We start from the raw sequence: 12443 nt of genomic DNA, 5'->3' as shown, positions 1-12443 counted from the left end.
CTTATCTTGAAAACAAAGGGAAAAATCGTTTCAAGTATGAGAGACTGATTTAAGGTGTTGAATATAGCCTACTACATAGGAAAAAAAAAAGCACTGAAAAATATCCACTGGTTTTAGAAATATCAGGGTTCTCATTCATATTAACCAGAATCCCTGGATGGAGTGATGAAACAGAAGCAAATTGGAAGGGTTAGAGAGTAGGTTGGAGGTAAGAAAATGGGCTGCAGGCAACTGTATGTGGGCAGCTCTGAATACGTGTGGTCATTATGGAGAGAAGAGAGGAGACAATAGCTGGAGAGGGATGTGCATGTCAGAAATCTAAATCAGTGTAGCTTAGATTGGTGAGATAGGCATAACAATTTTGATATTTTCACTGAGAAGCAAAAATATATGCTTATAATTATGCATAAGGCCCATTGGTTTCATTTTCAAATGCACCTTTCCTTCAGACTTTAGATTGTAACTTGAGATCTTTTCTATCTTTTATTCTTTTAATATTAACTCCATGACACTCAGGAGTGCATGCCTTCTCTCTGGAGATCCAAGGTGAATGCTGCATGAAGTTTCTTATAAAAATAAGCGAGACGTAAATATTTCCATATTGTCTTCATAGAAATGCTGTCCGATGTAATTCTCAAAGACTACATCACTGGGTTTGAACAAAAATTGGCTTCCAGCTTTTTGTAATTGTGTGTATTTTTTTCTCCCAATATGGTATGCTTTTGGAGCAGGTCACGATGGATGAGGAAGATTTAGAATAGAGTTGGCAGAACATTTTTTACATGCATTATGTAGTTAAAAGTGTAACTAGCAGGGTGTTTTTGTCAATTGTATTATTAGAGAGCCAGTTATAGTCAGAAAAATCATGGATCAGCTTTCAACTTCTATGAGTCTATTTTAAGTACTGTCTGTGAAGGCCAGAGGGAATTTAGCTGCCCTAGGTTGTAGGGCTTCAAATGCTACTTTCTCTTTGTGTTTTCTACCTTCTTTATTATAATCGAAAGAGTCAGTGTTTACAATTTTGGACATATTTTGGTAAGCTTTCTGATTCCTTGGATCCTATTATACTATACACTTTCTCTGTTCTTCTTCCTTCTGTACTTTCACCATGGACACTCTAAGTTCAACTGTTACAGAACACAGTTACCTTCTCTCTGCCACCGTTTCTCAGTTTGCTGTGTTTGATGATCTCTAAAGGTTGAACACCAATAAATATTGCCTACATTACTATAGCATTATTGTACATATCCACATCTGGGTCCCCATTATAGATTCAATGTTGTTGTCCTCAGGCTCTGAAGGAACATGTTCTTTGTTCCCACTTTCATTTTCTATTGAATTATCTTTTCTAATATAATAGCAACTGCCTAACATTATTTTCCATTTGAGGTTGCCTAATATTTAGAATGTGACTTTTTGGGGAAGGAACTTTGTGATTCTTATCGTTCATTATTGCTTTTAAAAATTGAAATATAATTCATATGTCATAAAATTTAGCCTTTTAAGATATACAATTAAGTGGCTTTTAGTATTTTCACAAAATTGCACAGCTATCACCACAAATTCTGGAATATTTTCATCATCTAAAAAAGAAACCCCTTTCTCGGTCATTTCCCATTTCTCCATATACTCAGGTCCTGGCAACCATTAATCTACTTTCTGTCTTTGGATTTGCCTATTTTTAGACATTTAACATAAATGAAATCATGCCCTATGTGCCCTTTTTTTTTTTTTTGAGACAGAGTCTCGCTTTGTTGCCCAGGCTAGAGTGAGTGCCGTGGCGTCAGCCTAGCTCACAGCAACCTCAAACTCCTGGGCTCAAGCAATCCTGCTGCCTCAGCCTCCTGAGTAGCTGGGACTACAGGCATGCGCCACCATGCCCGGCTAATTTTATATACATATTAGTTGGCCAATTAATTTCTTTGTATTTATAGTAGAGACGGGGTCTCGCTCTTGCTCAGGCTGGTTTCGAACTCTTGACCTCGAGCAATCCGCCCGCCTCAGCCTTCCAGAGAGCTAGGATTACAGGCGTGAGCCACCGCGCCCGGCTCCTATGTGCCCTTTTGTGTGTGGATTCTTTGATTTAGCATAATATTTTCATCCATGCTATAGTGTGTTCATTCATGTTGTAGCCCAAATCAGTATTTTATTCATTTTTGTGGCTAAATAATCTATTATGTGGGTATAATACATTTTGTTTATCCATCGATTGATGGAAATTTAGATCATTGTTAGTTTTTGGCTGTTATGGATATTGCCTCTATGAACATTTGTGCACAGTTTTGGTGTGGACATATGTATTCATTTCTCTTGGGTATGTACCTAAGAATGAGATTGCTGGGTCATATAAGAATTCTGTGTTTAACTCTTTGGGGAACTGTCAGACTATTTCCCAAAGCAGCTGCATCATTTTACATTCCATGTATGAAAACTCCAATTTCTCCACATCTTTGTCAACACTTGTTACAGTCTCCTTTTCAATTATATTCATCTTAGTGAGTGTGAAGTGCTATCTCATTGTGGTTTTAATTTGCATTTCCCCAGTAACTAATGACAGACAATATCTTTTCATGTGCTTGTTGGCCATCTGTATACCTTCTTTGGAGAAATGTCTATTGAGATTTTTTTGGTCTGTCTTTTTAATGGGTTGTCCTCTTCTTGATGAGTTGTTAAGAGTTTTTTATATACTCTAGATACTAGACCTTTATCAGATATGATTTGCTGATCGGTGGATTGTCTTTTCACTTTGTTGATAGTGTCTCTTGAAGAATAAAATTGTAAATTTTTATGAAGTCTAAATTATCTATTTTTTCTTTTGTTGCTTGTGATTTTGGTGCCATATCTATGAAATTATTGACATTCTTGTCTGAGAGTTTTATAGTTTTAGCTCATACTTTTAGGTTTTTTATTTAAGTTAATTTTTGTATATTGCATGGAATAGATGTTCAACTTTATTTGTTACACTGGGTAATCTCTGAGTCAGGTCATATAAAGATATCTTTGTGAGTAGGGTCTTCTAGGGAATCACCAGACGCATCAAATAATGACAATTCTCAGCAAATGAGTAGCCCCATCCAGTGGCTTCCAGGCTGCTGTTTTTTTTGGTGCTGATTTTTAAGGTTACTACAGGACTAGAGAGTAGGGGAAAGGAATTGGACAAGTTAAAATACCATAAAACTTACTGATATTACTGAGATCCAACTGCTTTTCTTGAATAAATGCTCCTGAAATTACTGCAAGCCTTTTGTTAATTTCCAGAGTTCTGAAAAAGTTGATTCTAATGTTTTACCAGTGTTGCTTTTATGGAGAAGAGGCTTTTTGGATATACTTACTCTGCCATTTCCACTGATGTCACTGCTATACTATTTTTTTAAATCCCATTCTCACTATTTTCTAATATCTCAGAAATATTTACTCTTTTATTGAGTCACTTTTTTTTTGAGGGGGGAGAGTTTACTCTTTTACTGAGTCACTTTTTTGGGGTGGGAGGAGAGCTCTCCTTCTCATAGCATGTATCATCCTAATCCAATCTGTTGGCATCTCCTTGGGCCTATTATACAGCTTTTATTCTGGAACATTCTGGATTAGATTCTGTTTTCTAGATGTAGCACCTTGTTTTATCTTGCTTTGTCTCTCATTCTTCTGCAAAAGGTTCTCAAGTAATTTCTTGAACACTGGTATGTAAGGAGAGAATGGGTATGTGTTCTTGTATTTGTGAAATGTTTTGTTCTTGCCCTCACTCTTGATTGATAGTTTGCCTGTGTATTGAATTTCAGGTTTAAAACTCTCCTTCAAAATTTTGAGAGCATTGATCTTTTGCATTTCTATCTGTTCTCTGTTACTGCAACAATCATGGACAACAAAGTGCTTTAAATGCTGTAGCTTAAACAAATCAAACCATTTATTATTGCTTCCAATTCTGTGAGTTGCCTGCATGGTTCCTTGATTTCAGTTGGACTACTCAGGAGTGTGTGGTCAGCTGAGAGTAACTATATGACTCTGTTGGTCACAAATAGAATTATATATATTGGGAATTGGCTAGTTATATACTCTGGTCTAGAATGATGTCACCTGGAACAACTCAGCTGTCTTCTGTGTAGTTATCTTTCTTATTCTCCCAGCAGGTTAGCCTGGGTGTGTTCCCATGATTGAGGCAGGAATCTAAGAGAGTGGAAGAACACAAGCACCTTTTTAGATCTCTGTTTCTAACATCCTATTGAGCAAAGCAAGTTGCATGGCTGAGCTTGGAGTCAGATGAGAGAAAACTACAAAGTTACAAGGCAAAGGGTAGATACAGGAAGATCATTGTTTCGATTGGTTAATGTATTTAATTTACCACAGTGTTTTAGTACATAAAATTGCTCATGAGAATTCTGGTGTCTATCTGATTCTTGTTTCGTTTTTGTTTAGGATTTATTCTTCATCCTTGATCTAAAATTTCACCATAGCGTATCTAGGTATATATTTTTTATATTTTCAAGAAATAATTTTAGTGTATATTTGGTGGACTCTTTCAATTCAAAGATTTGTTCTTAATCTCTGAAGTTATGTCCTTTTATTATGATAATATGTCCTTTATTATGTCCTTTTATTATGATAATTTTTTCCTCACCACTTTTTTTCCTCTCTCTTAGGTTCCCATTAATTGAATCTCCTGGATTGCTTCCCAATGTTTTATATCCTCAATGTCATCCATGTCTCTGCCTTCTTATTCTGAGAGATTACTAAATTTTATTTTCCAGTCATTCTACTGAATATTTTATTTTGGATATTTAAAAAAATGCTTACAAGCTCTTTCTTATTTCCTTTTTCTTTTTTTCATTGTCTTCTGTTCTAGTGTTCAACTTTTGAGTAAATTATAAATTTTTCTAGTGTTAAAAATTTTTTTCCTACACTTGGACTATTTGTTCTTACCAAGGACTTTTGTTATTTTTTGGTTTTGTTTTTTGGGTTTTGTTTTTGGTGGAAGGAGTGTCTTTCACTTTTATAATGTTGTCTCTCCTCATATACCTGGTGGTTCTTGGTGGTTCATTTATGTTTAAAGAATAGGGTAATTGTCATTACCTACCTATTACCCAAAGCTATGTATTATTTTATACATAGCTTTATTTTCCAGTTAAATGTCTTCCCTGAATGAAAATTCTTACCAAGATTTTATGTGGAGTGAGTAGTTTACATCAACAGGCTTGCTTTACATTAGGTGAGGAGGTAAGGAAATTGCTATAAGACAAAATAGCCTCCACTCCCTAAAAGGTACTAGAAAGAAAACAAGAAATGACAAAATCCTTGGCTTTCATTGAATATTTATTTCAATATCTTCAGAAAAGAAGCACTTGTTATTTTGTCTGGGTCGTAAATGCCTAGACTGTGAGGTGTGGGCAGGCAGTGTTGACTGGTACAGAAGTCTCCTATGTACCCTTTAATGGGTCTCCTTGTTTTTAGTCCCATTGTATATCCATGCTCTCTGCTTTATCTGCAGACTCCAGCTCAGACTGTCTTTAGTTTTATTGGACAAAATTGGTGACCATGTCCTCCATGGCTCAGTTGTAGATGGGGTGGGGGTGGGGGTGTTCTCTCCATCTGTTCTGTCTACCAACTCATTTCATAGTTAACACAAGTTTGTTGAAATATTTATTGGTTAAATTCCATTTTCTCACACTTTTAAATAATTATTTGTGAGGTTATTCTTTTTATACTTAATGCCTTTGTTTCCATGTGTCTAGGAGAAAATGGAGGCAAATGCACGTGTCAGCTCACTGAATTAAACCCAAGACCTTTCAGGAGTCTTATCATGTCATTTTGATTACCCCCCAGCCCCACCCCCCAGTCTTGTTTTTGTTTCTTTCCAGTCTCACTTCCACTACCACAGCCACATTTTTTTGTTTACCATACTCCAGTAGATCCTGCCTATGTTCTATGTGAATCCTGTTCTATGTGAATCAATTTGTGTGCACATTCAAATGAATCTCCTGTAATGCCACTGCCTCTCCTGTGTTGAGGACTGCTCTGTCAGTACTCGTGTTAGCATTCAAGGTCTTCCACAATTGTACTTGACCCGCTCTCCCCACTTATGCCTCATTATTCCTTCCGTAATCTCTCTGCTTTAACAAGGCTGGCTTACTCATTTTTCCTAAATATACCTTACATTTTTCTACTTCCCTGATTTTATTCTTGGTGTGTGCCTTATCTGGAATGTTCTTTTCTTAATTTTTGCTTTTCTGAATTGAACCTGTACTTCGAGGTTGGGTTCTAATTTTTCGTGAAGATTTCTCAGATTACTCAAGCAGGAGGGAAACTTGTCTTGCACATTTAGACACTTTGTAGAGTCAAGTCTTCCTGTCGCTCAGATCTTTAACTAGAATACAAAGTAGCAACCCTGCTATATATATACTTGACCTCACAGAGTTCTGCTTTGCAGAAGACAATTACTACATAAAATTGGTTAATTAACCTATTTCAGAAGACTCATTAATTTAAACAAGCTTCCATTTTTGGCAAGAAAACATGTTTCTGATCTTACCTGGTTAAAATAAAAGGGCTTACTTCCAGTTTGCTCTAAATTATTTTCCTTAGTAGGATCACTCTAATTAGTTTAGAAACTTTCTGTTTTAATACTAAATTTATTTTGTAACTACAGAGTTTCCTGGGATTTCCAATACAGTCATAGATATTTGTAGGATAATCTGGGAAAATTTTTGAAATCAAGTAGCAGAAGGAGTACATGAACATCTGCTGAAATTCTCATATTTTTAACTGTGTTTAGCCTATTGATCTCCTTTTAATTAGACATGAATTTTAAGAGAAAGTAGAAATTAAAATTTATCAGTACAAATTAAATTTGAACCTCTATAAAATATGTACCCTGGGAAATATTAAAATTAGTATCTTGTAAGTTTTTTTATTGTTTCTTGTTGTAAAGTTTATTTTGGAAAATCTTAATGATACACAAATGTAAGGAATATTACATTAACTCATACCTATCATCCAGATTTTGTGTTGTCAACAGTTGCCAATTTTGTCTCATCTACTTTTTTTATGGAGAATTTTAAATGAAATTTAGTCATCATTTCATTTCACCTATAACTATTTCAGACAGCATATATAACAAATAAGAACAGGTAAGTAGGGTTTTTTAATCACTGTACCATTATCATACCTAACAAGATTAAAATTTCTTAATGTCATCTAATAGTACTTAGTACATAATTAAATTTTCCTGATATCTCAAAATTGCCTTTTTATAATTGATTTTTTAAAAATGAAGACCCACCACCATACAATATATACACTTAACAGAATTCAACGTGTACCCCCTAAATCTATTAAAATAAAAAATAAATAGAATTAGGACCCAAAAGAGACACATTTAATACATTTGGTTATTATATAAAGTTTCTTATCTCTTATAGTTCTTCCCCCTTTTATTCCTTGCCATGTTGTGTTAGAGAAGTAGTTCTCTCCTTTTTTCTTTTTTTGGCCTCAGGACTCCTTACACTCTTAAAAATTATGGAGGACTCTAAAGAGCTTTAATTTATGTGAGTTATTTATTAATTTAATTTGCATTTAATATAATTTATTTGAGTTATATCTATTGGTCTTTACCATATTAGAAAATAAAACATTTAAAAAATCCTTATTAAAATTATTTTAAAGTAAAAAAATTATTAATCATTAAAAGTAATAGCAATAAACCCATGACATGTTAACATAAATGAAATATTTTTATGAAAAATAATTACTTCCCCAAACATAAATAAATAATTTAGTGAGAAGCGTGGCATTGTTTTACATTTTTGAAATCTTCAATGTCTGGCTTAATAGATGGCAGCTAGATTCTATATATGCTTTTTCATTCAAATTATCTAATTAGGCTGTTTTGTTTAAAGAAAACCCAGCTTCATACAATTCTGAAGTCCTAGAGCTTTTGGAAAACTCCACAGTATACTCATGAGATGATAAAAGTGCAAAAGACAAGTAACCTTAGAGTTATTCTGAAAATGGTTTTAACTTAGCACATCACCTGAACAGGTCTCAGACCCTCGGTGGGCTTCTGCTCCTACACTGGGCCAGCTTCCCCGTCACATACAGATGGCTTCTTGCTCTGCCCCATCAAATGGCTTTAGGACTGCATTGCCTGTAAAGGAGTTATAACCAGGCAGTGTAGAAATCTTGAACTTATATGCACTGGGGTTAGTTGTGGTATTGATGAGTTAATTTTAAAACTGTTTCATGTGTATTGTATGATAGAGTGTGTATGTATAAATATTGATATTGGGAATGAGAGTCCTCATTGTAGGAAAAAGGAAAAACAAATATGGAATAGAGAAAGTGAGGAAGAATCTTGTGTTAATTTACACTGGAGATATTAGTATGAAGTAATAAACAATGAATTTATGATCTGTTAAAAATTTATTTCTTAATTTTTGTCTGCTAGAAGAGCACAGAAGCAATGGTACCATGGCAGCAATGACATAGTTGGTGCCCAGGTCTTACTTTCTTAATTTCTTCTTTGGAGAAATGCCTGATTAAAGTCCTGGGAAAGGAAGGGACAGGTGGGCCTGCAACACTGTATGCTGCCAGCAATCAAAGATGTGCTCAATGACTAGTGGAACCACCCCAGGACATGGGAGCAGCCTCGTGGGGCTCCCACTGGACTTAACCTATTTTGTTTTATTATTACTTAGCTACATATTTATCAACTACCTGTATCTGTAGCTCTTACACAACTAAAAAATTAAAGCAAATTTATAAATAAGCAAATAATAGAAAATCAAATACAATTCAAATTAACTGTTTTAATATGCCAAATTTGTTGTGACTAAATTGCCTTTTGTTAGTTGTAACATATTTACTTTGATTCTGTATTTGAACTTCAGTTCTAAAAATGCAGAGAACGCCTACTTGTGTTAGTATGCTGTGCGTACCATTAATAATTTCAAGGCTTTGTTTGCTGGTTTGCCATAAGCAGACTTCATCCTTAACCAAAACTCTGCCAAGGAACAATACTAGAATGCCATTCTCAATAAGCTATCATTTTAACTCCAAAGGTTCCATGTCTATTCAGGAAATGGTTATCATTGTGTTGTTATTGAATTCTAAATTAAAGTGGTATCTAATCTAATTACTGTAGGAAATATCTAAAATTTTTGATTTTTGCATATGTTGGAACATAGTAATAAATACTTACCCTGCTCTCAGACTGAGGTCAATATAAATACCAAAAGAGATTTTTACAGCCCATTTAAAAATGAAGTGATCGAAACTCAGATTTCCTTATTCCAAATTACTGAACTCTTGTTTTATATTAATAGTAAACTGGGTGTGATTTGCCCATCACTTGGAGTGAGTATATTTATATATAAAGTCTACATTTATGATAGTCTTTATTAAATTGTGACAAATAAGTGTATTTCTCTGCTATATCATGTTTTTATCTCAAATTGGCTTCAATGTGAGATAAATAGACTTCAAACTAAAGTCTATTTTTTTAATGAAAGGTCTTTCAACTACAGATTCTCTTGGCAAAGGGAAATTGTCTTTGTAACTAGTAAAAATAAATCGATACAAATACAGTACCTAACAATTAGCTTGATTGGAATGGTAGCAACCTGACAGCAGTTAGTCATGCTTATCAACACAAAGTTAAATTCTGTGACATAGCAATACTTGGAGAGGCAGGATTCAGTTTGGAGGTGGTTTTCTAGATGACACAAAATATATTCACATAAATTATTTAAATTATAAAATGAAAAAAGTTTAAAAACATCTCTGGAGCACTCATAGACAGTCCCCACATCCTCCACTAGGTACGTACATACTTACGTATGTGCGTATACACACACACACAAACACACAAATAAGACAATTTTGAACATACTCAGGTGATGTGGATTTGCTACTATGTTTGGGAAATGTGTTAATTAGGCCTGTTTTTCTCATGGGCATAATCCAGTCCCCCAGTTAGTTTTATAGAAGCACCTTTGTTTATCAGCCTTGTGCTGAAACTTTCCTTTCCCTCTTAAAGCCTGTTTCCAAAACTCACAGCGCACTAAACCTGTCATTCACACAGCTGTAGGCTACTTTTTGGCACGTCCGTGTGCATCTGCTACCACCAGTTAAATTGTTTCAAAATCTGTTTAATCCAGTTGTCTTTTATTATAATCTAATACATGTTTATTATAATTATATCATCTAATTAGGCACTCTATAAATCAATGCAATAAATGTTTGCCTGACAATTATTTCTGTAAAAACAAAGGCAAACTCTGTGAGGTGTTGATAAAAACGTGGCACCGTGTGTGCTGTCTAATTAGGTGTAAATGAGACAACTGAGATTGGAGGGAGGGATCACACCACTCGAGAAAGTGTTTACACTCAACATACTTGACAAGGGATGCTGTGCTTGTTCCTGCTCTGAGATTAATGGAAATTTAAATGTGATACTGTGAAAATTTGCCCTATATCTGAAGATTGGTAAATAAATGTATATTTACATACTTTAGTTAAAATGCTTAATGTACTAATCAATTTTTGATTTGTACACATTAACTAACTTTTACTTTAAAGAGCCATCTGCTGGTCTTGAGTATATCATATAAGAGGGAATCTACTATACCTTCAACTCATCCCATAACCTCTTTAGTCCTACCTGGAAAGTAAACAATGATGCTAAGAGACTCATTCAGTTTTCTCAGATGAGCTTTCATAAAACAAGTCCTAGTGTTTGCTTTTCTGTTTTTTAAAGAAGATAACGTTTAACCATTTTAGTCCTTGAGGAGGAAAAGGAATACATTAGACTATACAGCAGTTATCCAAATACGTTATAGATATGTCCTTGTTCTTCACTCACAGTAGATGTACAGTAAAGACTAGATTGGCTCCAAATGATTAGAGCTGAGCCATTTTTTTAAAAATTTGTAAATGTTTAGCAGTTTTTCATATCTCTTTTTAAGGCTGGGTTTTGAATATTTGTATTTCTGTCCCTTCCTATTTTCTGACTTGTGCCAGAGTGACCTGTCTGAATGGAGGATCATCTGTTTACATGCTAATGGCCACAGAGAGATTGCAGCTGCTCCTGGATAAGCTCTTGGACTTGAAAGAAATGCTACTGTGATGTGTAGGATTCCGTGATCACACTTGTCTCCTCTATAGCCCCATGCATTTTTAACACCTGTGATGGTATTTAAAGAAGTACTAGCCTGTGACCTGCTTATTAATGAAAAGAAAGTTCTGCAGACTCATAGCTAAGACCTTTTAAGAATTTCAAAACAATACTGGAGAGATTTATTTCTGAAAAAGAAACATGTCCATGACTCACCATGTGCAAATGCAAGGTACTTTCTGCTCATGTTGGAAGTTGGTGGAGTTTCTCCAACTCTTTAGTTTACTTTTCATAGGCTATAATATCACAGTTTTGAGAATTTCCAATAACCCAAATTATAGCACAGCTGCACATTTCCGAAAGCAGCTGCCAGAGTGGGGTGGAACTTGTCATGCTTATTTGAAAGGATGTTTGTGGTTATTTGACAAAATAAAGAGCTTAATCAAGGATAAAGCTTTTTATTCTGTCATTCCCTTCTCTGTATGCCATCTAATATTTTTTATTAGATGACTTATCTGATAACTACAAAGACTTGATTAATGTTAAAAGTATTTTAGTACTTAGTTGAACAAATCCAATTTTTCTTTTCCTCTTCACCCTTCACTCCTTGTAAGTGAATTGAAGCAGCTTGAAATATATCCCTTTGCAGTCAACATAATTATTTTGTTGAAAGCATTTTTTGTAAGTAATTGTATTCACTTCTGAAAAGACCTTGAGTTAGAATTTTTAAAGACCACTTTGCGTGATATATTTTTTTTAAAAAATATTTTAATTTTTTTACAGCAGTTTTAGCTTCACAGTAAAATTGAGCAGAAAGTATAGAGTACAGAGATTTTCCTCTGTTCCCACACATGCACAGCCTCCCCCACTATCAGCATCCTGCACCAGAGTGGTGTGGTTGTTACAGCGAATGAACTTGCATGCACACATCATTATCACCTAAAGTTCATAGTGTACATACTGTAGGCTTTGACAAATGTATAATGACATCAACTACCATTGTGGTATCACAGGATGGTTTCACTACCTGAACATGCTCTGTCTATTCTTCCCTTCCTGCCTGCAACCACTGGCAGCCACTGATCTTTTTATTGTCTCCATAGTTTTGCCTGTTTTAGACTGTCATGGAGTTGGAATCATACAGTATGTAGCCTTTTCATCTTGGCTTCTTTCACTTAATAATATGCACTTAGGATTCAGCTGTGTCTTTTACTGACATGATAGCTCATTTCTTTTTAGTCCTGACTAATATTCCATGTCTGAATGTACCACCATTTATTTATTCATTCCCCTACTAAACAACATTTTGGTTGCTTCAAGTTTTGGCATTTATGAGTAAAGT

At 34.7% G+C, this 12443-nt stretch overlaps 1 long non-coding RNA gene across 1 annotated transcript in view; it reads left to right on the top strand.

The window, feature by feature from the left end:
* LOC142872938 (uncharacterized) overlaps positions 1-11244 on the top strand; it is a 111270-nt gene extending 100026 nt beyond the window's left edge. The window contains exon 3 of the long non-coding RNA XR_012921046.1: positions 11008-11244. This is a non-coding gene — a long non-coding RNA (uncharacterized LOC142872938). The remainder of the gene's footprint in view (positions 1-11007) is intronic.
* Positions 11245-12443: the final 1199 nt, after the last annotated feature.

Source organism: Microcebus murinus, chromosome 1 (assembly GCF_040939455.1).
Source record: "Microcebus murinus isolate Inina chromosome 1, M.murinus_Inina_mat1.0, whole genome shotgun sequence".
NCBI lineage: Eukaryota > Metazoa > Chordata > Mammalia > Primates > Cheirogaleidae > Microcebus > Microcebus murinus.
The sequence above is the reverse complement of the archived record's forward strand: the minus strand, read 5'-3'. Positions and strand labels throughout refer to the sequence as shown.